This window comes from Tenrec ecaudatus, chromosome 4 (assembly GCF_050624435.1).
Source record: "Tenrec ecaudatus isolate mTenEca1 chromosome 4, mTenEca1.hap1, whole genome shotgun sequence".
Lineage (NCBI taxonomy): Eukaryota > Metazoa > Chordata > Mammalia > Afrosoricida > Tenrecidae > Tenrec > Tenrec ecaudatus.
In genome coordinates, this window is record NC_134533.1 from 103,149,811 (window position 1) to 103,177,142 (window position 27,332).

At 40.2% G+C, this 27,332-nt stretch overlaps 1 non-coding gene across 1 annotated transcript; it reads right to left on the reverse strand.

The window, feature by feature from the left end:
- Window positions 1-20,537: 20,537 nt before the first annotated feature.
- Window positions 20,538-20,598, reverse strand: LOC142447544 (U7 small nuclear RNA). The gene has a single exon (XR_012784230.1). It is a non-coding gene; the product is annotated as a U7 small nuclear RNA (small nuclear RNA).
- Between the last annotated feature and the right edge of the window lie 6,734 nt (window positions 20,599-27,332).

Consider the following 27,332-nt stretch of genomic DNA (forward strand, 5'->3'; position numbering starts at 1 on the left):
AACTGGATTATATCAAGAAGAATAGGACATCAGGATTTGAGGAAGGCTTATTAACAACCTGCAATAGGCAGATGACAAAACCTTGCTTACGGAAAGTGAGGTGGACTGGAAGCACTTGCTGATCATCATCAAGGGTTGCAGCAGTCTTCAGGATGGATTATAGCTCAATGTAAACAAGACCAAAATCCTCATTACTGGACAATAGATAATATGATAAATGGAGAAAGATTGAAGTTGTATTTTGGCTTACTTGAATGCACAATCTATGTTCATGGAATCAGCAGCAAAGAGACAAAAGATGCATGTCACTGTGTAATTCTTTAAAGTACTGAAAAGATCTCTTCGGAGTACTAAAACGCAAGAATGCTACTTTGAGGACTAAGGTGGACCCAACACAAGCCGTGGTATTTTCACTTATCTTATATGCATGTGAAAGTTGGAGGTTGAATAAGGAAGACAGAAGGAGAATGGATGCATTTGGATTGTGGTGCTGGAAAAGAATATTGAACGTGTCATGGAGAGTGAATTAGTTTAGTGTGCCAACCTGGCCAATAAACACAAGTGGGGTTAATTGAGGGCGGAGGGATAAATAACTTGGTGAGCCTTCCCTTTTTAGTTCTCAGGTATCTTGCTTTGTGGTGGTCACACCAGGGTATGGCTGCCTTAGCCGTTCCTGCTTCAGCTTGCAAGGCTGACTTCCTGCAAGACATCCCCAAGGAGAAGCCACAAGGACCTACCCCGATGCAGCCCTGGGTGCTGGAGCGCCTTGTGGAGACCCCTGCCAGTGCTGAGATGCTTGTATATTCACTGACTTGACTTTCCTCCTGCAGTTGGCATCATTGCCTCTGTTTTGTGAGATGGAGGAGGACTTCATGGATTGGCATTGGACATATAGGGTAATGGGTTGATGTTGCATTTTTGGGCTTGGGCAGCACTAGGTTTGGATGTTTTCTTGATGTTCATTTAACCTTTATATAAAATTCTCTCTTATGCATGGGTTTCTGTGGATTTGTTTCTCTAAAGTACCCAGACTAATACAGACAGCTAAAAGGACAAACAAATCTGTCTTGGAAGAAGTTTAGCCAGAGTATTGCTTAAAGGCAATGATGGTGAGACTTCATCTTACATACTTTGGTCATGTTGTCAGGAGAGATGAGTCCACAAAGAAGGACATCATGCTTGATAAAGTAAAGGGGCAGCAAGGGAGGGGAAGACCCCCAAAGAGATGCACAGACACAGCAGTTGCAATAACGGGCGCAAGCATAGAAAGAATTGGAAGGATGGTGCAGGACTGGGCAGTGTTCATTCTGTGATTCATAGGATCATTACGGGTCAGAACTGACTCAACGGCACCTAACAACAACAATATCCCTTCTTGCCTTCTGAGCTTTATTCTTGGCCAGATGTTCCCCTTTTAGACCTTGTGTCTGATTGTTATAAGAAGTGTATTGTTCACATTAAAGGCCTATTATTTGGCTGAAAGTTGAGTCATTATGGTTGTTGGTAGGGTGGGGAAGGTGAGTTCAGTTCCAGGTTTGAAGGCTGCCCGTTATGGACTGGGTGTTGCCTGAGCCACAAAGTCCTAAAGGTGGGCATGCACAGCAGCAGGTAAGCATTAAATGGAAGTGTATCTATGAGATTGAGTGGAGCAGAATCTGAGAATAAGTTGCATGAAGAAGTGGTCCAAATGCCTGTGATCTCCTGGTACTCGTATAATGACAGATATTCAGACCAATGGAAAAGAACTGAAAACCCAAAATGAAATCATCAGCATACAAATAACTGATCTTTGATAAGGGCCCCCAAAATATCAAATGGGAAATGGATGCCCATCAAGTGGTCCTGGAAAAATGGGTATCAACCTGCAGGAAAATGAAGCAAGACTCTTACCCTACTCCATGCATAAGAATTAATTTAAATTGAATCAAACTTTTAGGTAAAATTCCAAACTATTAAGGCCACCAATGAGGGAATTGGAACAAAGCTAAGAACATTGGTGCAGGGAATACATAGGCTATTGGGGATGGAGAATGATACAAACACAGAGGAAGCACAAATTGACAAATGGGATGTACTGAAGATGTTGCCTGTGTACATCAAACGAGTTTGCCAAGAGAATGATTAGAGAGTCCACGGACTGGGAAAACATCTTTAGCAATGACACATCAAATGAAGGCCTTATCACTAAATGCTGCAATACTCTGCTAGTCTACAGTAAGAAAAAGCCAAGTATCCCATTAGAAGGTGGGCAAAAGACCCGAACAGAAGCTTCACAAGAGTGGAAATCCCAAAGGCCAATAAACATATGAGAAAATGTTCCCAATTACTAGTGATGAGGGAAATGTAAATTGAAACAACTAGGAGATACCACGTAACACCCTCAAAGATAGCCCAATTCAAGAGATCAGAAAGCAACCAGTGTTGGAGGAGGTGTGGTGAGATAGAAACACTCATGCATTGCTGGTGGTCCTGTAGGTATGTGCAGCCATTATGGAAATCGACTTAGCGATACCTAAAGCAAATGGAGATCAAGCTACTATGTGGCCCAGCAATCTCCCTACTGGGCATATACCCAGAAGAATGTTAAAAACAGACCATAAACCAGATATCTGCACTCCAATGTTCATTGTGGCACAGTTCACAATTGCAAAGTTGGAAACAACCTAAATTTCCATCTACGGAGGAATGCATTAGAAAACGCTGGTACATACATACAATACAGGACTACGCAGCCCTAAAAAACAGTGATGAATGAATGAAACACATCGTATCATGGAAAACATTGGAGAAAAACATGCTAAGCAAAGTAAACCAAGCACATAAGGTGAAGGACATGAGTCCACTGGAGTAAGCTTAAAAAGCATAATGGGCATAGGGGAACAGCTGCTAAATTAACAAATTTCTGAGCAAGGTCCAGGCACTCTGGCAGAGCTCAGATCTAACCCAGAGATGCATATGGCAGCCAACTAAAAAGGAGACGAAAAGGGGGAAGGTGAGGGTGATGGGGGAACAGAGAACTAACCACTCACGGGTAGGGTGCTGTTTAGGTCTCCATAGGACAGGAAGCAAGGGATAAAACCTCATCCTGGTGTGCCAAGGGCACTACTTAAGGGCAACTACCAGCATGGAACAGGGAACTAACAGAGGACTTCAGGCTGACCTCAATCCCAGCTACATTGACACCCACCCCAAAATAATGCACTACAGAGGACAGCACTGAAGATCTAGCCTGGAGAGAGAGTGACAGGTCTGTCCACACCACACAGGAGCAAACTAGGAGGGAGGGAGGGAGAGAGAGAGAGAGAGAGAGAGAGAGAGAGAGAGAGAGAGAGAGAGAGAGAGAGAGAGAGAGAAAATCACATCTTGGCCCACCAAGCCTCAGTCAAGGATGACATTCATGCTTGGAGCGGCCAATGCATAGAAAAGACCATAGGGTTAACCCCACACTGGGACAAACAAGGGAGGGGGCACAACAGAGCAGCAAGGGGAGCAAAGCAATGAAGTCCCCGAGGCATCCCCAAAATAGACTTCTTACTAGCGGGGCAGAGCTTGGCACCTCATCAGACCCAATTGGAAAACATTTACAGGATAAACAATCCCAAAGAGAAAATAACAGGAGCAATAGTTCTGGGGGGCACATAGGAGAGAAGGAGGAAAGGGAGGGGCAAACCCAGGGGCAAAGGAAAAATAAGGGATCTAAAATTGATGGCAAGGAAGCCATGGAATGCCTGGTGTGTTTTAATCAAGTGTAATGTAAACAAGAGGAATTGCTGAGAACCAAATGAAGGTCAAACATGAGAGTGGGACAGGAGGAAAGTAAATGGAAATAGAGGAAAGAATAAGGAGGCAAAAGATATAAGAAGTATAAATACAGGCATGCATATATATTAATATATAACGATAGGACTATAGGTCTATGTACATATGCTTATATGTTAAGTATTAAGTAGCAGACAGACAGTTGGACTTTACTCAAGTCCTCCCTCAATGCAAGAACACTTTGTTCTAATAACCTAGTGTGCTAGTAACATGATCTGGTGTTAACATGTGGAGGGGTGGATTCTAGCCTGTCAATAAGGTGGCAGCTTGATGGCCTCATTTGGAGGTGCCACAGTGATATATTAGCTCACTGGAAGCCAGATACACTTACTCCATGGAGACATTGATGATGAGCCTGCTGGAGCTATGCTGATGCAGCCAGAGCCCTGGAGCTGGAGATCCACACCAGCACTGAGATGCTTCCACCGCCACTGGATCCTAAAGATTTTCCACTCGCTGGCCTGTTATCTTTATGCATTTGACATCACAGCATTTGTTTCGTGAGTCTGAAGAGGAACTTATAGACTGGTATTGGACATAAGGGCTAATATCAGACTTATAGACTTGATCTGGAGTGGGCTGGGATATTTTCTCAATATTCAATTGCTCTTGTATATAAAACTCTTTCTTATACACATATGAGTTTCTGTGAATTTGTTTTTCTAGTCAACCCTGAATAACACATCTGGCATTCCATGATGCTCACTTTCCTGACATGACTGATGAAGACAAACTGGCAGCATAAGCAAATATGGTGAAGAATGCTGATGGTGGTTGGATATTAAAAGTTATAGCATCTTTGAAATTAAACAAGCAACCTTGTAACAGGGAAGCAACAAAGCCCACATGGAAGAAGGATACAAGTCTATGTGATCACGAGGTGTTGATGGGATCAGGTATCAGGTAGTATAAGAGCCTAAACAATCATATTGATGCGAACAAGGGGGGTTGAAGTGGAGATCCAAATCCCATCTGTGGACAATTGGTCATTCCCTCAGAGAATGGTCACAAGGAAGGAAGGAGTTGGCCGGGATACAGTAAAGCACCAACGAAACACTCAACATTCTAGCTTCTTAATGTTTGTTTCCCACTATCATGATCCAAGTCCTACATTTACAGTCTGACTAGACCAGAGCATATACACTGGTACAAATAGGAGCTCTCGACACATGGAATCCAGGACAGATAAATCCCTTAGGATCAGTAATGGGAGTAGCAATACCATGAGGGAAGAGAGAAGGTGGCGGGGGGAGGGGGAGACAGGCGGAACCGGTCAATGTATAAAAGCTCCCTTCCACCAGAACCGGTCAATGTATAACAAACCCCACCACCAGGGGGATGAACAACAGAAATGTGGGTGAAAGGAGACAGAGGATGGTGTAAGATATGAAAATAATTTATATTTTATCAAGGGTCACGAGGGTGGGAGGGTGGAGGAGGGAGGGAAAAAAGAGGAGTTAATACCAGGACCTCAAGTAGAAATAAATGCTTTGAAAATGATGATGGTAACATATATACAGGTGTGTTTGATACAATGGATGTATGCATTGTTATAAGAGCTGTAAGAGCTCTCAATTAAATGATTTATTAAAAATAATGAAAAGAAAGTGTAAAAAGAAAAAAAATTAAAAGACCAATCTGTTTTCATGAAAGAAAATGCAGTAGACCAAGCATTAATATTGAAAAACTGAATGGCACTTGAAAATACATCTTCTGACTTCTAGGAAGATGGCGACGGAGTGACACATACCAGAGAGACTTCACAAAATTCAACCCAGGAGAGTTGCTTAGAGGGAAATTCAACACAGCTTGAATGCAGTAGGAACATCATAAAGATAAGTAAGCAAAGACCCACGGGGTTTTGAGGGGTTGGGGCTTTTAGCTTACCTCAGTGGAAGCTGGCTGGGGCTTGACCTTGGTCCTGCCACTGTCTCTGCCAGAGCCGGGACTATTTGGAGTTTGTAGAGGAGCTTGGTATCAACACAGCCAGTTTGCCCCTGCCTGCCTCAGGGAAGGGACTGGATCTTTGCAGCTCCGTGGGAAGGGATCAGGGTTCAGCTACATTGTTGCTTTTGTTTCCATCTCTCCTCTCTGTCCCCCCCATAGTCTTAGAGGGCTGGGCAGGGGCTATTTCTCTGCTCTGCCTGTGCTTGCCACCGCCTCAGGGCAGGGACTAAACATTTGCAACTCCACTAGCAGGGATCCGGACAAAGCTATATTGTTGCTTTTATTCCCCTTTTTTCTCTATATCCCCACACAGTGTAAGCGTCTTACTTTTACATTTTTTCTCTTCTTTGTCTCTTTCCTGTTCTCTCACACTCCACTGCTGACCTCCAGACCACTCCCTGTAGCCTAGGGCATTTATGCCTGCACCACACCCATCTAGGTAAACTCCACCCTGTGTAGCTAGACTGTGGCTGGTGAAAGCCCTGCTTTTCCTCTTGGGGATACTCTGCCCAAAATCGCATGGAGGAATTCCTGCCTGTGTACCTGGGGGCATAAGGAAGCTCAGCCTACACTCCTCAACATTCCAAGCTGTTGCAGAAACTTCTGCCCAACCTCCTCAACACCAAAGCAGGCAACCCACCAGTCTTCTGGGGCACTCCCCTGAGAAGAAAGCCATAGGAGGATAAAGTGGTAGGTAAATTCCATAGTGAAATTACCTGTAGGTGGTTCAAAGAAGCATTCCTACAAGTTTCCCAGAGAGAGCCAGTGCTCTTTGATTCCCTGGAAAGTGGCACCTGACTCCTCTAAAACAACACAACACAAACAGCCATCAGCCCCAATGACCTCAACGAAAAAAACAGGGGGTAAAAGGCAATGGCAGAAGATGTCCCGAACATAATGACATGCATAGAAGAAGCAGACATTGAGCTGCCATTGAAAGACATTTTCAGAAAGCTCATTGAAGTCATACAGGACATGAGGGAAACAATACAGAAAAAGGATGAAATGGTAGAGGAGATAAAGGTCAGACACCAAAGGGAAATACAGGAATTTAGGGAGGAGAAAAACAAAAATCAGTAGCAGAAACACAGACCTTGAGAATAGACTGGAGGAAGCAGAGAACCACATTAGTGACTTGGAGGACAGCCAAGCAAACTTTAACAAACGAGAACAAAAATCTAATAAGATCATCAGAGAAGCTGAAGAAAACTTAAGAGCTATGTCTGATTCTATGAAGCCCAACAACATTAGAATTATTGGCTTACCAGAGGAAGACACAAAAAAGAAGTCATCTGCAACAATAGTGAGAGAATTCTTGGAGGAAAATTTCCCCAGCTTAATGAATGAAAACCAGGCAACCATTCAGGAGGCTGAAAGAACACAAGATAGACTGAATCCTAAGAAGAAGTCACCAAGACACATAATAGTTAAACTATCCAACTTTGACTTATCAGTAGAAACTAGGAAGAAGAGAAAAGAGTGGAATAACATATTCCAAAAATTGAAGGGAAACAATACAAACCCAAGAATACTCTACCAAGCCAAATTATTGGTCAAGATAGATGGAGAAGTAAGAGTCTTCCCAGACAAGGACAAACTCAAAGAATATGTTAGAAGAAACCGAGCTCCACAAAAGATCCTTGCCAACCCAGCATGGGCAGAAGAACAGCACTCACCAAGCATAAATAAGAGACCATAACATAGAACAACCTCACCCAGAAAGCAACAAAGAGAAAACAAACCCCAAGATAGCATTGGCTTAAGGATGGAAAGAACTCAAGAATGACACACACACACACACAACAGGCTGAGAAAGGAAAGTAGGAAAACACCCAACACAAAAGGTATAAGATGAGATCACAGAGTCTGCAGATGGAGATAATAAACCTGAATATCAATGACCTGAAATCAGGCATTAAAAGACGGATACTAGCAGACTGGCTTAGAAAATACAACTCATCAATCTGCTGCCTATAAGAGACACATCTCAAGGCTCCAGACAAAAATAGACTGAGAATCAAAGGCTGGAGAAAGGCATAGCAATCAAACAGCAATGAAAAAAAAGCAGGGGTTGCAATCCTAATCTCGGATAAAATTGACCTGCAAACCATAAAAAGAGATAAGGAAGGACACTATGTAATACTCCAGGGAATGGTAGACAAAGAACCACTAAACATTGTAAACTATATTCCTCAAATGAGAGACCCGCTGAATACGTCTACCAAACACTCCAAAAGATGAAAAAAGAAATTACAACCTCAACAATTATACTGGGTGACTTCAACACACCGTTCTCTGAGAAAGGTAGATCACAGGAAAAGAAATTCAACAAGGAGGCTAGAGATATAAACACTACAATTAGACAAATTAACCTGACAGATATTTACAAAGCTTTACATCCAAATACAGAATTTCATATTCTTTTCAAGTCCACATGGCATATATTCAAAGATAGATCACATGCTGGGGCATAAGGCAAATTTACCTAAATTTAAGCACATTGAGATCATAGACCTCTGTCTCTGACCACTGTGCCATAAGGCTGTAAATCAACAAGAAGAAGACGAAAACAAGAGCAAACAATTGGAGGATGAATAACTCTCTACTGCAAGAGGAGTGCATACTGGCACAGATCAGAGATGAAATTAGGAAATTTCTAGAAACCAGTGAGAATGAGCACACGACGAACCAAAACTTATGGCACACAGCAAAGGCAGTCTTTAGAGGTAGTTTCATAGCAATACATGCACACCTGAGAAAGGAAGAGAGACTCATGATTGATATGTTGACACAAAATTTACAACTAGACCAGAGTCAGCAGGACAATCCTACTAATAGCAAAATAAAAGAAATTATAAAAACCAGGCCTGACGTTCAGGAGTGGGAAAGTAAGAAAACTATGTAAAAATTTAATGCTTGTAAAAGTTGGTTCTTTGAAAGGATAAACAGAATCGACAGACCACTGGCAAACCTAACCAAAGAAAAGAGGGAACAAATTTCAATAGCAAGAATAAGGGATGAGACATTACAACAAACCCTAATGAAATCAAAAGGATAATTACATAGTACTACGCAGAATTGTATTCCACTGAATTTAACAATTGGGAAGACATAGACAAATTCTTGGAAAAACAATCCCTCCCTAGACTATCCTCAATGGACATCAAGAATCTCAACAGATCCATAGCAATAGAAGAAATAGACAAGATTATCAAGGGATTACCAACAAAATAATACCTTGGGCCAGATGACTTCACTGTAGAATTCTACCAAACATTTAGGGAAGAACTAACACCAATCCTACACAAACTCTTCCAGAACATGGAAAAAGATGGCAAACTCCCGAACTCCTCCTATGAAGCTAGTATAACTGATACCAAAACTGGGCAAGGATCCCAGAAGAATCGAGAACAACAGACCAATATCCGTCATGAACATCGATGCAAAAATCCTTAACAAAATACTAGCCAACAGAATACAAATGCATATAAAGCAAATAATTCACCATGACCAAGTGGGATTCATACTAGGGATGCAGGGATGGTTCAACATACGAAAGACTATTAGTATTACTCCTCACGCTGACAAGAAAAACTATAAGAACCACATGATAATATCGATAGATGCAGAAAAAGCATTTGAGAACATCCAACACCAATTCCTGCTTAAGACACTTGAGAAGACAGGAATGGAAGGAAAATTCCTCAAGGCAATAAAAGTTATATATAAAAAACCAATAGCCAATGTGGTAGTCAATGACTAAAAGACTAACACAATCCCACTGAAAAAGGGGACCAGACAAGGATGCCCCTTGCCCCTTATCCCCACTCTTATTTAATATCGTGCTGGAGGTTTTAGCTAACAGCATAAGGCAAAGAAGAGACATCAAAGGTATTCATCTGGTCAAGGAAGAGGTGAAACTATTGTTATTTGCAGATGAGATGATCTTATATATGGAAAATCTCAAAAGTTCCACAAGGGGACTACTGGAAGCAATAGAGGAGTTTGGCAGAGTGGCAGGATACAAGATCAACAAACAGAAGTCCATCAGACTGCTATGCACAAAGGATAAGACCACAGATGAGGAGATGAAAAAGGTGGTACCCTTCACAAAGGCCAAACACAAATTGAAATATCTAGGGATATACCTGACAAAAAGAACAAAAGATGTATATGGGGAAAACTACAGAACACTATTACAAGAAACCTGAACAAATGGAAGAATATCCCATGCTCTTGGATCGGAAGACTTAATATAGTTAAGATGTCAGTTCTGCCAAAAGCACTATATAAGTTTAATGCAATCCCGATACAATTACCCTCATCTTTCTTCAAAGAAATGGAAAACTGATTACCAACTTCATATGGAGAGGGAAGAACCCCAGAATTAGCAGAGAACTCCTCAAGAAGGACACAGTTGGAGGGCTTGATTTACCTACCTTTAGCATATACTCTACAGCCACAGTTGTCAAAACCACATGATATTGTTACAATGAGAGATACTCAGACCAATGGAAAGGAACTGAAAACCCAGAAATAAAATCATCAGCATACAGACAACTGATGTTTGATATGGGCCCCCAAAATATCAAATGGGAAGCACATGCCCTCTTTAACACGTGGTGCTGGAAAAAAAAGGATATTTACCTGCAGAAAAATGACGCAAGATCCGTATCTCACTCCATGCATAAGAATATACACAAGGATCACAGACCATGCACAAGGATCACAGACCTTGAAGTTAAACCTCAAACTATTAGGGCCATCAATGAGGGAATTGGGACCAACTTGAGAACTTTGGCATAGGGAATACATAGGCTATCAGAAATAGGGAAGGACACAAACACAGAGGAGGCACAAATTGACAAATGGGATATACTGAAGATAAAACACCCACCTGTGTACATCGAAAGAATACACCAAGAGAGTAAGAAGAGAGTCCATGGACTGGGAAAACATCTTTAGCAATGACACATCAGACAAAGGCCTTATTATTAAAACCTACAATACTCTGCTTAAAAAAAAGAAAAAGAAAAAAAAACAATTGCCCACTTGAGAGGTGGGCAAAGGTCCTGAACAGAAGTTTCACAGGGTCAGAAATCTGAATGGCCAACAAACATATGAGAAAAAGTTCCTTATCTTTAGCCATAAGAGAAATGCAAATTTAAACAACAATGAGGTACCACCGAACACCCTCAAAGATAGCCCAATTAAAAAAACCAGAAAGCAACAAGTGTTGGAGGGACTTTTGGGAGACAGGAACTCTCATTCACTGCTGGTGGACCTGTAAGTATGTACAGCCACTATGGAAATTAATCTGGCGATATCTAAAACAAATGGAAATTGAGTTACCATACAACCTAGAAATTCCCCCTACTGGGCATTTACCCAGAATAGGCAAGAAAGAAACCAAGGCCAGACATCTGTGCTGCAATGTTCATTGTGTCACAGTTCACAATTGCAAGGAGTTGGAAGCAACCCAGATTTCCATCAAGTGATGATTGGATTAAAAAATTGTGGTATATACATACAATGGAGTATTACACATCGCTAAAAAGCAGTGATGAACATATGAAACATATCACTGCATGGGAAGAACTGGAGGAAATCATGCTAAGTGAAGTAAGTCAAGCACAAAAGGACAAGTACAACGTAAGTCTGCTTAGGCAAGCTTAAAAATAATGCAAAAGGGGCATAGGGAAAAAGCTACTGTATACAAATATTCCTGGGGTGAGGGCCAGGTAATATGGTAGGGACTGGATCAAATACAGGGAAACCCATGGTAGATAACTAAAAAGGAGACGGGGAAAGAAAAATAATAATAAAAAAGAAATGGGTAGTGGGGCACAGGTTACTAACCCACCCAAGGGGATGGTATTGTTTATATCTCCACAGGGAAAGAGGGACCAGAATTCAAACCAGTGGCCCAAGATGTGAATGCAACATGCTGGTGTGGAGTAGGAAACCAGTGGAGAGGTCTGAGGGGCTGGCCCCCCTCCCAACTACTAAGTGGACACCTGCCCCTCCCACCAGAAGCATTTATTTCTAAAGACAGCATTGAATCTGCAGCTCCGGGAGAGGCACATACCTGATTGGATCACACGGGAGCAGATGAAGGGGGAGCAGGAGATAGTGGAGCACATCTTGGTCCACTAGGCCTTGAGGATGATGACCACAATTAAAGCAGCCAGTCCACAGAGAGGACCACATGACCAGCCCCACTATGAGACATGATGCCCCTCACTGACCCATAGTCCTACAGGGGACAACACCGGAGACACATGTGGAAATTGCACCCGATCTGATCCCACCACACCGAGGCAAAACACCAAGGGGGTGCAACAGAACAGCAAAGGAATGGAGTGGAGAGGTTCCCAGGGAATTCTGAAGGTGGACTTTGGGGCCAGGGTGTGGTGCCCCAACAGACTGGACTGAAAAACACTCCTAAAGGCCAACAAACAATCCTTGAACTAACTTCAAGTTTTTCTTTCTTGTGTTTAGTTTTGTTTTCTTTGTCATTGGTTTATTGTTCTTGTTTTGTTGTGTATTGTTGCTTGGTTTTGTTCTGTTTTGTTTTTGTGCATGTTATTATCTCCGCAGGTCTGTCTAAATAAGATAGGCTGGATGAACATTCTGGAGGAGAAAACAATGGGACCAACAGTTCCAGGTGTGACGTGGGAGAGGGGGAGATGGGGGGAAAGGAAGTGGTGTTAACAAACCCAGGGACAGGGGAAAAACAAGTGAGCCAAATTGATTGTGAAGGGGGTATGGGAGGCCTGGTAGGATATGATCAAGGGAAATGAAACAAAGAGAAATTTCTGAAACCCTGCTGGAGACTGAGCATGATAGTGGAACAGGAGGAAAGTCAAGGGAAATAGAGGAAAGATCTGGGAGGCAAACAGTATTTATAGAGGTCTAGATAAAGACATGTACATATGCAAATATATTTATATATGAGGGTGGGGAAATAAATCTATGTTCATATATTTATAAGTTTAGTATTAAGTTAGCAGAAGGGAATTTGGCCTCCACTCAAGTACTCCCTCAATGCAAGAATACTTTCTTCTATTAAATTGGCATTCTATGATGCTCACCTTCCCGACACAACTGCTCAAGCAAAGCAGATGAATAAGTAAATGTGGTGAAGAAAGCTGATGGTTCCCGGCTATCAAAAGATATAGTGTCTGGGGTCTTAAAAGCTTGAAGGTAAGCAAGTGGCCATCTAGCTCAGAAGCAACAAAGCCCACATGGAAGAACACACCAGCCTTTGTGATCACAAGGTACCGAAGGGATCAGTTATCAGGTATCAAAGAACAAAAAAATCATAACACTGTGTGCTCAACTCCATGATACTATCACTGAAGACAAAGCAGGTGAATAAGCAAATGTCTTGAAGAAAGCTGATGGTGCCCGGCTATCAAAAGATATAGCGTCTGGGTCTTAAGGGCTTTAAGGTAAAGAAGCAACCATCTAGCTGAGAAGCTACAAAGTCCACATGGAAGAAGAATACCAACATGTGCGATCACGAGGTGTCGAAGGGCTCAGGTATCAGGCATCATCAGAACAAAAAATCTTAACATAGTGAATGAGTGGGACAGTGTGGAGTGGAGACTCAATGCCCATTTGTAGTCCACTGGAGATCCCCTTGCAGAGAGGCCTCAGGGAGGAGATGAGCCAGTCTGGGTGCGATGTAGCAACGATGAAAAATACAACTTTCCTCTAGTTCCTAAATGCTTTCCCACACACACACCCTGCCCCTTATCCACTATCATGATCCAAATTCTTCCTTGCAAATCTGGCTATACCAGAAGATGTACAGTGATACAGATAGGAACTGGGAACACAGGGAATCCAGGGTGGATGATCCCTTCAGGACCAGTGGTATGAGTGGCAATATTGGGAGCGTACAGGGAGAGTGGGTTGGAAAGGGGTAACCGATTACAAGGATCTACATGTGACCTCCCTGGGGGACAGACAACCGAAAAATGGGTGAAGGGAGATGTTGGACAGGGAAAGATATGACAAAATAATAATTTATAAATAATCAGGGGTTCATGAGGGAGGGGGGGTTGAGGGGAGGGAAGGGAAAAATGAGCTGATGCCAGGGGCTTAAGTAGAGAGCAAATGTTTTGAGAATGATGAGGGCAACGAATGTACAAAAGTGCTTTACACAATTGATGTATGTATGAATTGTGATAAGAATTTTATGAGCCCCTAATAAAAAGATTAAAAATACATCTTCCGATTTATGAAAAGGTGTGCACATATGTCTATATGAATTTGTATGAGTAGGTGATATGAATCAACAAGATTATGGAGATGACAATGTTTGATAATGATGATGGCTAACACTGGGTGCTTACTCTGTGCCAGGCAATGTTCTAAAGGATCTCTCTCTCTCTCTCTCTCTCTCTCTCTCTCTCTCTCTCTCTATATATATATATATATATATATATATATATATATATATATATATATATATATAAATTTACTTCTTGTAGATTCAATTAGTACATTAGTGACCTCATTTTGAATATGATACATTTGGTCATAAAGTTGTCTAGTAACTTGGAAGAATAATACAGTAATAAATTGCAGAGCCCGACTCATTCTATAGCCTGCACTTCTTAACCACTACCCATGGAGGATGGAAGTGGTTGGGCTATAGGGTCCTTTTTTTTGTTTTAATTAAGTTTATTTCTATTTCCTCTTCTTAAATGGGCTCAAGCATAGAATAATTATGAGGACTGAGAAGACATGGGCAATATTTCTTTGTGTGGTGAATAGGGTTGTTATGGGTTGGAACCAACTGGATAACACCTAACAACAATCTATCAACCTGTTAAGTTAATAAAAGGATGTTGACAAGTATTAATAAACACAACTTGTTGTTTCTCTTGTTCTAGCATATCTGCGAAGGGAAATCTTTTCTCTCTGGAAAGTTTGGAACCTTCATGGCCTATCTTCCTCATCCATTCTTATCTCACCTCTCTCATCTAAAGGGATGCTAATTTTGTTTCCACTGAGTATCCTTGAGAGCAGCATTTTTTCCCCCTCTAGGTTTTCTTCAGATCTTAGACTGAAATTAAGTGACTGAGGCCCCTGAGCTCTCCCTAGTCATTAAAGTATATGAGCAGACTCGTTACCAGAAATGGCAGGTTAATTAAAGATCATGTCTGTATTTTGTTGTTAGTTGCCTTCAAGTTGGCTTTGACTCACAACTTTATGTTGAACAGAGCTGAATGATGCTTGTCCTGTGCCATCTTCACGATAGAAGGAGAGAGCTTTAACCTACATTTCTTCTTCTACCCAACCCCACTCTGATTGAATCAATCAATGACTGCAGTTATTGTGTCTTTTCATCTCGCTGAGTGTTTTCTACATTTCTTTGGCCCTTTACCAATCATGATGTCCTTTCTGGTACCTAGTCTTTACAGATGATGTGTCTTACTTCTCTAACGTGGTCTTCGGTACATTTCCCTGAATTTTATAGCTGATGATAACCAGCCACAACTACTTTCTTTGTTCTCATTGAAATTGGGCCATCTTGGCTTATTCTTAATTACATCAAATTTTCAGATCTTTGTATTTGATGAGTCCCGTTCTACTTTTTTTTGGTTTGTGTTTTTCCTCTATTTTTATTATTTTTGATAATTTTATTGGGGTTCTTACAGCTCTTATAACAATCCATCTATAAACTGTATCAAGTACATTTATGCAGATGTTGCCATCATCATCAAAACATGTTCTTTCTACTTGAGCCCTTGGTGGCAGCTCCTACTTTTTCCCTCCTTCCCCAGCCCTCCCACCACCATGAACCCTTGATAAGATACAAATTGTTATTTTTTCATATCTTACACTGTCCACGGTCTCCATTCTCCCATGTTTCTGCTGCTCATCCCCCTGGGGTCGGGGTGGGGTGTCATGTGTCGATAGTTGTGATCCGTTCTCTTTCTCCCCCTTCTCTCCCCACCTTGTCCAACCCTCAGGGTATTGATACTCCTGTTATTTTTCCTGAGAGGTTTATCTGTCCTGGATTCTGTATGCTAAGAGCTCATCTGTACCAGTGTACATGCTCCAGTCTAGCAGGAGTTGTAAGGTAGAACTGGGGTCATAATAGTGGAGGGGAGGAAGCATTAAGGAACTAGAGGAATGTTGTATATTCTGTTGGTGTGACACTGCACCCTGGATGAGTCATCACTTTCTTGTGACCCTTCTGTGAGGGGATGTCCAGTTGTCTACAGATGAGCTTTGGGTCTCCACTCTGACCCCCCCTTGTGCACATGGATATGATTGTTTTGGGTCTTCTGATGCCTGATATCAGATCCCATCAACATCTCATGATCACACAGGCTGGTGTGAGTCCAGATCTACTTTAACACACTGATGGTCCCTGACCCCTGGTATCAGACTCAGTGTTTTCTTCATTGCTCTTTCCTTCTTTGGAGGAGGTCTCTTTGCAGCTTGGACTCTTCATAATTCTAAGCCAAAAGACAGGCACATTTTAAATATAGACTGACAATACCATTATCCTGCCCAAGATGTTAAGAGTAGAGTAGTATCATAGTATTAAAATTTTAAATCGTATGAAGAAAAGAGCTGACAGTTAATTTGTTTAAATCAATATTGGAAAAAAATCAATGGGTTAATTTGTCTTTTAAGTCTCTTTTGTTCTATACATCCCTACACTCTTTTTGGGTAGTGGAGTTGTGTATTTGTTGAAAAAGAAATCAAGGATTTTTTTTCTTGTACTCTACCCAGGTGAGGTTATTTTATTACTGCTTTCAAATATTGGAGATTAAAAATTTATATTTAGCTTTTAATTATTGGAAATAATAATAGCTGAGGTGAGTCTACAAAATATGATAAAAAACATGAGCTTTAGCTTCTCTGTCCACTCCAGCTTAGCTCCCTTCGCCCAGTTGTTGCTGGATACCATCGAGTCAGCTCCCAGGACTCCTTGGTCCAATAGCACAAAATGTTGCCGAGTCCTGTGAGATCCTCATGATCACTGCTAAATTGGAGCCTATTATTGCAGACTAGGTGTCAAGTAATCTGATCAAGGTCTTCTCCTTTTTTACTGACCTTCTATTTCACCACACATAATATTTTTCTTCAGACACTGGATCTTTTGATCACATATTCAACACATGTGAAACAAAGTCATACAATACTTAGTTATAAGAGCAGTCGGGTTTTATGTCTTCCAAGACACATTAATTCATTCTTCCGGAAGTCCATGGTATAGGCAGTAGTCTTCAGTAATGGCAGCATAATTAAAAGACATCAATCCTTCTGTCTTCGATATTCATAGTGCACCTTTCACATGCACACGAGGAGGCTGACCATGCCATGTCTTGAGTGTAGTGCATCTAAGTTTTCAACGTGAAATCTGATTTTTAACACTTTAATGAGGCCTAATGCGGTAGATATGACCAGTTCAATACGTCACCATAGGTAGACATAAAAAAAAAACATTTTGCTTATCTTCAGTTTTTAAAAAAATAATGTGCACAAACTCTGGCATTTGCTGATTGCATCCCTGTGGTGGTGTTTAATATGCTGCTCTGTGTCCTGCAATTCCTGTAAATTGGTAGATAGATTTGGGTAGACATTCTCAGCAGGGGGATAGCTCCTCCAGGAGTGAGAATTGGCTCTTGAAGGGTGTGTATAAAATTTTTTAAAAAGATATAGCTAAGTCATATCACATAAAATTTAACATTTAACATATTCATTACAACTCACTTCTAAATATTGAATTTTCTATGTGATTTCCTCTGTTTATAAAAAACATTATTTGTTTAATCAGATGATCCTTTTTACATTTAACCACCCAAACAACATGTCAACCCTCTCCATAGCTTTACCTTGTTCCCACCTGCACCTTTTCCTCTCTACCTCCCTCTTTTAAGATAATGTCTTTCCACTCACACAAGTTTATACCTGTCTACACTCTAGTCCACTGTTTTCTCATTCACCTGTCCCTAGTAAAAATCAGTCTGTTTCTTATGGCATGAAAACCTTTTCTTAATTTTTTTCCCCACATCAATGATCTCATACAACATTTCTCATTCTGTGATTGATTAGCTTCACTCAGCATAATGTCATTCAAATTCATCCAGGTCATGAGGTGTTTCACAGTTTCATAGTTATTCTTTAGTGAGGCATCGTATTCCATTGCGTGCATGTACATTTATGTATCCAGTATTCACAGACGGGCATGTCCTTGCTGTTAGGAATAGTGCTGGGATGAACATTGGTGTGCACGTGTCTGTTCGTTCTTTGTTCCTTATTTCTGTGGGGTCTACACCCAGTAGCTTGGTTGCTAGCGGATATGATGTCTCTGGTCCCAGTTGTTTGAGGACGTGCCATACAGTGGCTGTACTGTCTTACAGTTCCATCGGCAGTGGATGATGTGAACACACACCCTGCAGCATTTATTGTTTTCTGCTTACTTGAACTTTGCTATCAATTCTGGATTAAGATGGTAGCTCATTGTTATTGATTTGCATCTCTTGAATGCTAGTGATTATAAGGAATTCTCTTTGTGGACCGCCTGAACTGTCTGCTCATATTCTCTGTCCATTTTAAAATTGAGTTATTAATCTTGTTCTTGTTGAAATATTGAAGTTTTTAATATCTTTTAGATATGAGACTCTCGTCTGATCTGTCATTGCCAGTTATTTTTTCAATCTGCAAGTTTTCAAAAATTTTTACTTGTTTGGTGAAGTCTTTTGATGTACATAAGTGTCTTATTTTTAAGAGGCCTGGTCATTTATTTTGTCTTCTGCTGTGTGTGTTTTTAATTTTGTTTGATAATGTGTTCATGACATGCATCCTCAGGATTCCTGGGGGTGTCGTAGTTATGCGTTGCCCCGATAACCGCAAGATATCAGCAATTCAAAATCACTAGCTGCTCCTTGGGAGAAAGATGGATGTCAGGGGAGCCATCCCTAACAAATCATCAAGGGTCCCGTAGGCGCAATTGTACAGTGATAAGTAAAGGTTATAGTAAAGTCATAGAGAATAAGGGAAATAGAAGAGAGAGTGAAATAAAGGAGTCAGACACATTTCATGGTAGCATGCTCACCTCAGCCCCTCTTGGTGGTACAGGGCAGGAGAACCCAGGAAAAGAGGACAGGAGAGGGAGGGGAAGGAGAACAACGGGAGAGGGAACAGGGGAGCGAGGACCGGGTGAGCAAGAGCTCTCTATTGCTAACCAAAGCTTATATATATTTGGGGGGTTTGCAAGACCCCTAGTTACAAGTAAAGATATACATCACAGGAAGGGGTTATACTATAGGTAATACAGCAATGAGAGGGGCACGATCTAGGGGTATACATGCAATAGGAAGGGGAGGGGTTGGGGTATACATGTGACAAGATGGGCGGATCCTCAATTCAGGATGGCAGCCTAACTTTGGATGTCACTGAGCAGATTTTACCTGTTCTCTGGATCTCCATAGAAACAATGATCAGTAGGGTGTGAATCCCACCTACAGTGGACCAGACAGAAGTCTGATGGCAAAAACCTTCAGGGAGGATATCTCTAAACATCTGACCGCCTACCATGTGCTGGCAAGCAGCCTCTAACGTTGGGCATATCTTCGGGGGAGACAAAGCTGGGGAAAAGTCTTTTATATCCCACAGATGGGGGTTTCTACTCCCACAAAGAGTTGCAGTCTCAGAAACTTACAGGAGCAGCCCTACCCTGTGCTATAGTATCGCTATGCATCAAATGAACTCAAAGTGCATTGGGTTGAGTTGAGTCATGCCAGGTATTTGGGCCCTAAGTCTGTTCCTATTCTTGATCTTTAAAGTTCTAGAGTTTATATTTAGGTCTGTAATACATATTGGGATTATTTTTTTGGGTAGAGTATGGGTCCTGTTTCAATTTTCTAATGGAAATCCAATTTTGCTACCACCATTTGCTTGTTTCCTTTCCATATAAAGTTAGTGATGATTTTCTTCAATATCTTTGAAGAATAATGCAGAGCTCTGGATAAGGATTGCACTAAATTTACATATAGTTTTGTGTGAAATGTTTCTATCCATTAACATGGATTTCTTCTTTCACCTACATCGAACTTTTTACTTACTTGTTTTAGTGATTTATAGGCTTTTTTGGGTACAATCTTTTGTTTCTTGATTAAGTTAATTCTTAAGGATTTCATCTTTTGGCTGGTTATAATTATATTGTTTTCTTGACCTCCTCTTTAGAGAAGTCTTAATCACTGTACAGTATTCTGATTGATTTTTGTATTTTAATTTTTTACCCTGCCATATTGTCAAATCTTTTAATTAGTTCTGACAAATTTCTTAAGACTTCAGAGTTTTCTATTTATGGAATTATATCATCTGAAACTAGTTTTAATTCTTCTTGGTCAATTTGCCTTTGATTTTGGTGCTGTTGTCTAAAAGCTCTGGCTAATAATTCAGTACAATATTGAATGCAAGTGGTGGAAAAGGACATCCTTGTCTCGTGCCCAGTTGCAGGGAGAATGTTTTTAATTTCTCCCCTTTGAGTGAGATATTAGCCTTGGGTTTTGTGTATGTGCCCTTTATTATTTATATTTTGTTGTGTGTTTTTATTAGAAATGGGTATTGAATTTAGTCAAATGTATTTTCTATATCAATTGATAAGATATTTTAGGACTTTTGATTTATTTATATGGTGAAAAACACTGATTTCTTTTGTAATGTTGAATCATCCTTGCATATCTGATATGACTCCTATTTGATTGTGATGCCTTTTCTTTTTTTTTCCTCTTTGGGGTTTTCCGGAAAAACCAGAAAACCTGCTAGACAAATTCTAAAAGAGCTGTAACACTTCTTTTGGCTAGGATTTTGCTGATAAACTTACATATATATTTATAAGGGCTATTGATCTGTAATTTCTCTTCTGGTAATACTTCTAACCCATTTTGGTATCAGGATTTTGCTCACTTCATAAAATGAATTTGGAAGTTTGCTATCTTACTCTATACTCTAGAATAGTTTGAGTAGAAGTGGTGTGTTATTCTAGGTTGACCAGAGAAACAAAATCATAGGCAGTCATATGTGTATAAGAGAGAGCTTTATATTAAAGAGTGATTATATATTAAGAAAACATCCCAGCACAGTCCAGATCAAATCCATAAGTCTGATATTAGCCCATATGTCCCATGCCAGTTTATAAATTTCTCTTCAGACTCAGACAACACATGCAATGGAAGATCACAGGCAAATGGGTAGAAAGTCTTGTGGATCCAGTGCCAATGGAAGCATCTCAGCACTGGTGTGGGTCTCCATGTGACTCCTCCAGCTCCAGGGATCTGGTTCCATCAGTGTAGCTCCATGTGTCTTGTCAACAGGAAGATGAAACCTAGAGTGTGGGTCTGGTCTCCATTGAACTATTTATCTCCAAAAATGCCTCCATTTACTAATGTTGTCTTTAACACCATTTGTTTTCTTGAAATCTACCTAACTTCTCCATCTGAATATTTTGCTTCTGCTTGATTTCATCTTTCTGTTTCTTAATTAAATTCATTGCAGATTGGTATTTCTGTCTCCCTTTTTTAGCCTTGTAAGTTTATTTTACTTTGTTTACTAGGATGATTGGGTTGTCTTCTGTGTTCAACTCAGGTTGATGTCTGATGTTATTAAAGAATATCTGTGATGTCCTTTGCTATCCAAAGAATTACCTTTCATGTTTTTTATAAGGTTGGTCTTGCTTTATGAATTTAATTAATTTCTCCCTATCTGGAAATGTCATCTTTTTCCTTCTTTCTAATTAATGAGCAATTTTACTGATTATAGGACTCTTGTTGCCTGTTTTTTTTTTCCTCTCAGAATTTTATGTATAGCATCCCATTGCCTTCTTGCCTTTCTGGTTTCTGCTGAGAAAGGTGTTACTTATCTAGGCTCCAATTTGTAGGGTTTCCCCCCCCCCCTCTCAAGTTGCTCTCACAAATATTTCCTTGTGCTTGATTTTGGAATGCTTTATTATGACATATGGTGGTGCTTTTCTGTTGGGGACCTGGCCTAATGGTTCTTTCGGGTTCTTGGTGATTTTTTGCTTTTTCCCGATGGTGGGGAAGTTTTCTTCCAGCATATTTTGGACAATTTTCTCTTTGCTTTTTGTTGTTGTTAATTTCTTCCTTTTCTGGAATGTCTATCACATGTATTGTATTCCTTTTGATAGTACGCTGCATAATTCTGAAGCTTTAGAGTTTGGTGTTGAGAATTATCTTTAATCTTGCTAATTCAACATTACATTCCATTTCTACCACTTTGCTTTTCAAAGTTATTTTCTATTTCTAATATCTTTGTAGTTATCGTCTGGATTTCTATTTGTATTTTTCTATGGTTTCTAGGTTTTCATTAATTTTGCCAGATAATCTTGTAGTGTCATCTTGAATTCTTCTATAGTTTTCTGTGTGTGTGTGTATTTCTTGTAGCTGTCGCCATCCTTTTTCCCAACCATTGAACATACCTAAGAATCATTCTTTTCAATTCCTTTTCTGGGAGTTCCAACACCTTATCTTCCTCAGGGAGGTTTTTGTTCCATATGTTTGTCACTTATTTGTACTATTCTGTCTTGTTCTTTGTACGGACTGTAACTGTCTGTTGTTTCTGTGGTTTTCTAAATTTGTCTTTAAATTTTGATCAGGTGGATCACACTGGAATAGATAGTAGTCTTTGTCTTCTTGGTACAGCTGTTCGGGGTGCAAGTGTAGTTAGGTCATGTGGGAAGAATTGTCTCTATCAGGTGGAACAAGACAGAGATGAGTTGGTTTTTTTTTTAGGGAAAACCTACAATAGCAAAAATCAAGCAAACAAGTTAACACACACACATAGACAACAAACAAAGATTGGTAGGCCTGGTACCCTCAGAGTATTGCCAACTTTCAAGCAGGTCTTTTCAGAAGTTGCTGCAATCCCAGGGACCATAAATATGTGGGCTTTGCCTTTCTAGCATCCTTCTGCGATTGGTGTTCTTATTTCTTTGTTTTTAAGCCCCAATCCTGTTATGACAACCCTGTCCCTCCAGCACTGCTATGCTGTTTTCAAAAGCTGTGCTTGACTCTGGCAACCTCAAACCCAAACCAAACTCATACTCACTGTCATCGAGTCGACACTGATTCATAGTGATCCTCTGTGGGTTTCTGAGATGGTAACTATTTATACGACTGGAACGCCCAGTCTCTCCTCGGAGCTGGCTGGTTTGTTTTAAACTGTTGACCATTGGATGGCAGCTCCAGGGATAACCATCATACCACCTGGATGGGTTCTACAACTCCTTTCTATTGTGTAGCACAGTGGGCGTTTATGTGTGTGTGGTGATGGTGGTGGTATTAGCCCTGTTCCTTTGTCTTGGCTTCCTGGGGTTTTCTCTTTTTGCTTTGGAATGAGAGAGTATGTTGCCTAGTTAAGAAAAGAAAATCAACATTTTTTAAAAGTAAGAAGAAAATGACCATGTCTACTCTGGCAACCCTAATCTATTGGTGATGTCAACAACCTAACTAACTAACTAACTAACCAACCAACCAACCAACCAACCAAAAACCCTACAGGAGTGTATAGTCCCCCCCTGCTCGTTTTCTTCTATTACTTAGTGAAAAGACCGGGCCGGGAATGGGGGGTGGGGGGGCGATTTGCGAGGGAAAGAAAGCTACACAATTCAGACTTTGGCAGCCCCAGTCTACTAATGAATGCGTTGGTCTGTAACCCTCAGAGTGTCAGGAGACTCAGAGAACCCAGAACGGTCTCCTCACCACGATAGCATCCTTCCTGTGTGCTACGGTGTGTCTTTCAGGTCTGTCTTTCCTTCTTTCCCACTGACACCTGGGAGTTCATCAGAGGCTTATCTGCTGTGCTTTCTCTTTGAGGACAGTTTGGCTCACTCAGCTTCCACTCGCTCCTCAGAGATTTAGGATCCTAGGTTTTTATTTCACATCGATTTTCTCCTGTTTTTATTGTAGAGGATTTATATAGTGTGTCTTTCTAGGTTGTCCTTTTTTAAAATAAGAAGTCTATTATTTGGTTTTCACGTGAACAACTTTTAAATATATACTCTGCATTTAATTAAAAATTATATTATGATAAGTGTTTATTGTTTGTATAACATCAATGCTTTCACATCGATTGAGCTTCCATTATTGATCTTTTCATGGTCTTTTTATGCGAATGTTCTATGAGTGTCTTAGTTTCCGTGTGCCTACTAACACAAGCATGCTTATGATACTCGTTAAATCCTTGGTATTGCTGTTTGTTTATTTGCTCTTTCAGTTTCTAGGGTATGTGCATGTGTTAAATATCCAGTTACTGATATATATGTATATATATATATATATTCTGTATTAGGTTTTGTTTTATTTTACACATGGTTGCTGAGTCAGAATTGTCCATGCCATCTAATAACAACAACAGCACAGGTGCACTGATGTTCATAGGTAATAGCATCTTTTTTTATTGCTCATTTTAGCACTAATAATATTTCTTTCTGTTATTTTGACTTATATTTTGGCAGATATCAGTATTTTAAAATTTGTTTCATATTTTCCTGACTAAAATATTTTTATATTCAATGTTTAAAACTTTTCTAAATTATTTGTTTGTAAATAATTTTTTGTATACAATGTATTTTTTACTTCTTTGGTCAATATGAGACCCTCTATCCTTTACCTGGTAAGTGTTATCCATTTATACTTATTGTTATTACTAATATAGTAGGACTCATTTCTGTCTTCCTATTTCAGACTTGACATTTAATGTACTCTAATTTTATTTCTTTTCTGATTTCCATTAAGTACATCACATTTTTCTGCTGTTGTAATTTTTCTCCTTTGAATTAATGTCATACAATCTATTTTCAACATAGCAACGAAAGGGATCCTTTTATAAAACATAAATAAGATGATGTCAGTTCCCTGTTCAGCATCTTCTCAATTTACTCATACTGAAATCCAAAGTCACGAACTTGTACTGCCAGCTGCTAAGCAATCTATTACCTCTCTGAGATAATCTCCTACAACTTCTCCCATTGCCCAAATTCAACTCCCCAACTCATTTCTCTCAAGTGCATTTCAAATCACAGTGACCCTACAGATCAGAGAACTCTTCTGTGGGTTTCTGAGATCGTAAATCTCATCTTTACCTCATGGAGCAGTCAGCAGTCCATGTATAACCCTCTGTGTTATCAGGGCTCTTCTGCCTACCAAATAATACCTTCTCTGTTATTTCTCACACATGTTAAGATTTTTCTATCCCCAAGGTCTTTGCACTTGTTATCTTTGGTAGAAAGTGCCTTTCTTAGAAAGCACACGGAATGTTGCCTCACTTCATCTGAGTCTTAGCCCAAACAATACCTTTTCAGTGAAACTTTCTCTGATTGTTCTGTTTTAAAGTTGCAACTTCCTCCCCATTACATCTGTTATCTTTTTTCTCTGTTTTGTTTTTTCTCCATTCCATTCTTAATCAATAGACATTGCTTTGCTTGATTTATTTTTTCTCTCATTTTGCCAGAATATAAAATTTATTTCAGGCACTGACTTTGTTTTGTTCACTATTTTCTCTCCAGAAACTAGAAGATCCCCTCAAATATGGAGAAACAAAGCCATATAGATTGGACAACTACATGAATATACATAGTGGGTACACATGCTATCAGGAATTAAATGTATGTAATGAGGAAGTCCAGGGAATTATGGAATTGACAAGTGATGTAAGGTCTAGGTTGATGGTCAGATTTGGAAGTATATCTGGATTTAATGATCAGTTATGACCTGTAAGCTCAGGTAGTCTATTATATTTATGACATTACATGGTAAGACCCGGTGGAATTTTTCCTTGGCAGAAATTTGTCACAAATTCTGTGACAGAATTTGGAGATATTTTTGCATGGCAAATTATATTTACTCTCTAAAGGTATTTTTTTTATCATGAGAGAAATAAGACCAATGTAGAGAAAAGATCAAATTAGTTTTTAGTTCACTTTTGTGGCAGTTAATTAAGATATTTGTTCATTTGTTTTCTATGGAAAGGGAAGTTTTCTTGAATTATAAAATTAAGATTTTTTAAAAATATGGAAGTACTATTTGGTCTCATAAATTATCAAGGGTTCATGAGGGAGGGGTCATGGGGAGGGAGGGGGAAAATGAGGAGATGATATCTAGTGCTCATGTAGAAAGCAAATGTTTTGAGAATGATGAGGGCAATAGTGTACAAAGGTGCTTGACACATGGATGTATTTATGGATTGCGATAAGAATTGTACGATCTCCCAATAAAATGATCAAAAACTTAAAGCTTATGTCCAGCACAATCCTGCATACGATTTTATAAATGAGGTAAGCATCTATAGAAGAAAGAATATAAAATTTGCACTTAGATTTGATTTCATGACTCCAGGGCCAGTGAATTATTTAATGTGGTTCTTCTAGTCAACTTTCACTAAATGATCTTCTGGTACAGAAGAAGATGGGGAAAGGTACTGATTTACGATTACCTGTGAGTAATTGTAAATAGGAGTCACTGGAACGCTAGCCTGCTGCCTATTAAATAAGCCCTTTGAGAAGCAGAGGTGGGGGTGGGATTTCAATACCAGCAAGAGCCAAGTGTGGCGTGCATCCTCTGGATCCTGAGATTCCTTTGCAAAGAAACTCTTGGACCTAGAAGACAGCTATGACATCACAGGAGCAACTGCAAAAGAACCAGGAGCCAGAGCTTGAAGCAGAGGACTAGATTGCTCAGCCCTTGAAGCAAGTAAAGCTGAGTGCTTTCCAGTAGGAAGCTGGATTGTGGAGTGGGGTGTCTCTGGACACTTAATTTGGGAGGTTGGGCTTGCTGACTCATGGAAGTGGAGCTGGGTTCCTTCAAGCTGAGGTTTACTGGAATGAGGTTGTGTTAGTCTGGGTACTTTAGAGAAACAATTCCACAGAAACTCATGTATAAGAGAGGGTTTTATATAAGGGTTAAGTGCACATCAAGAAACATCCCAACCCAGTGCTGCCCAAGCCCACAAGACCAATATTAACCCATTAACCCATATGTCTGACACTGTAGGGAACTGCATATCCCCCTACCCTGGATTTAAGCCATGTACGACCTTTATGAATTTACTCTGTTTCCTGCCATACAAACTTCCCTGTGATTTTACTGCCCTTTGTCTCAATTCCCGCCAGAGGGTGGCTGCCTTGACCCTTGCTAGGATTGGTGCTCTTTCACTAGCAGCTGCTATGTTCATTGTTCAATACATGACTGGTGGCATTTCCCCCAAGGCACCAGGTGTGCCTCATTAGCATATTTACCTGTTTGATCAGTTGCCCGCCATTTCTTCCTTATTTGGAGATGCACGACTATTGGCTACCTCAGCTGTACCTTATTTTACATTTGACGTAAGGGTGCCCGCCCTTCTTTGGCTATTTAAACCTCTGCTCTCAACTCAATAAATGAGGCTTGATCAGATTCCTGTCTTACCTCCATTTCTCACGCCCTTGCCCATCTTCATTCCCAGTCCCTCTTTCAGGTATCCACGTTGTTGATGTCCCGCGGGACGGGACATGACACCCATCCACAAAGTCCTCC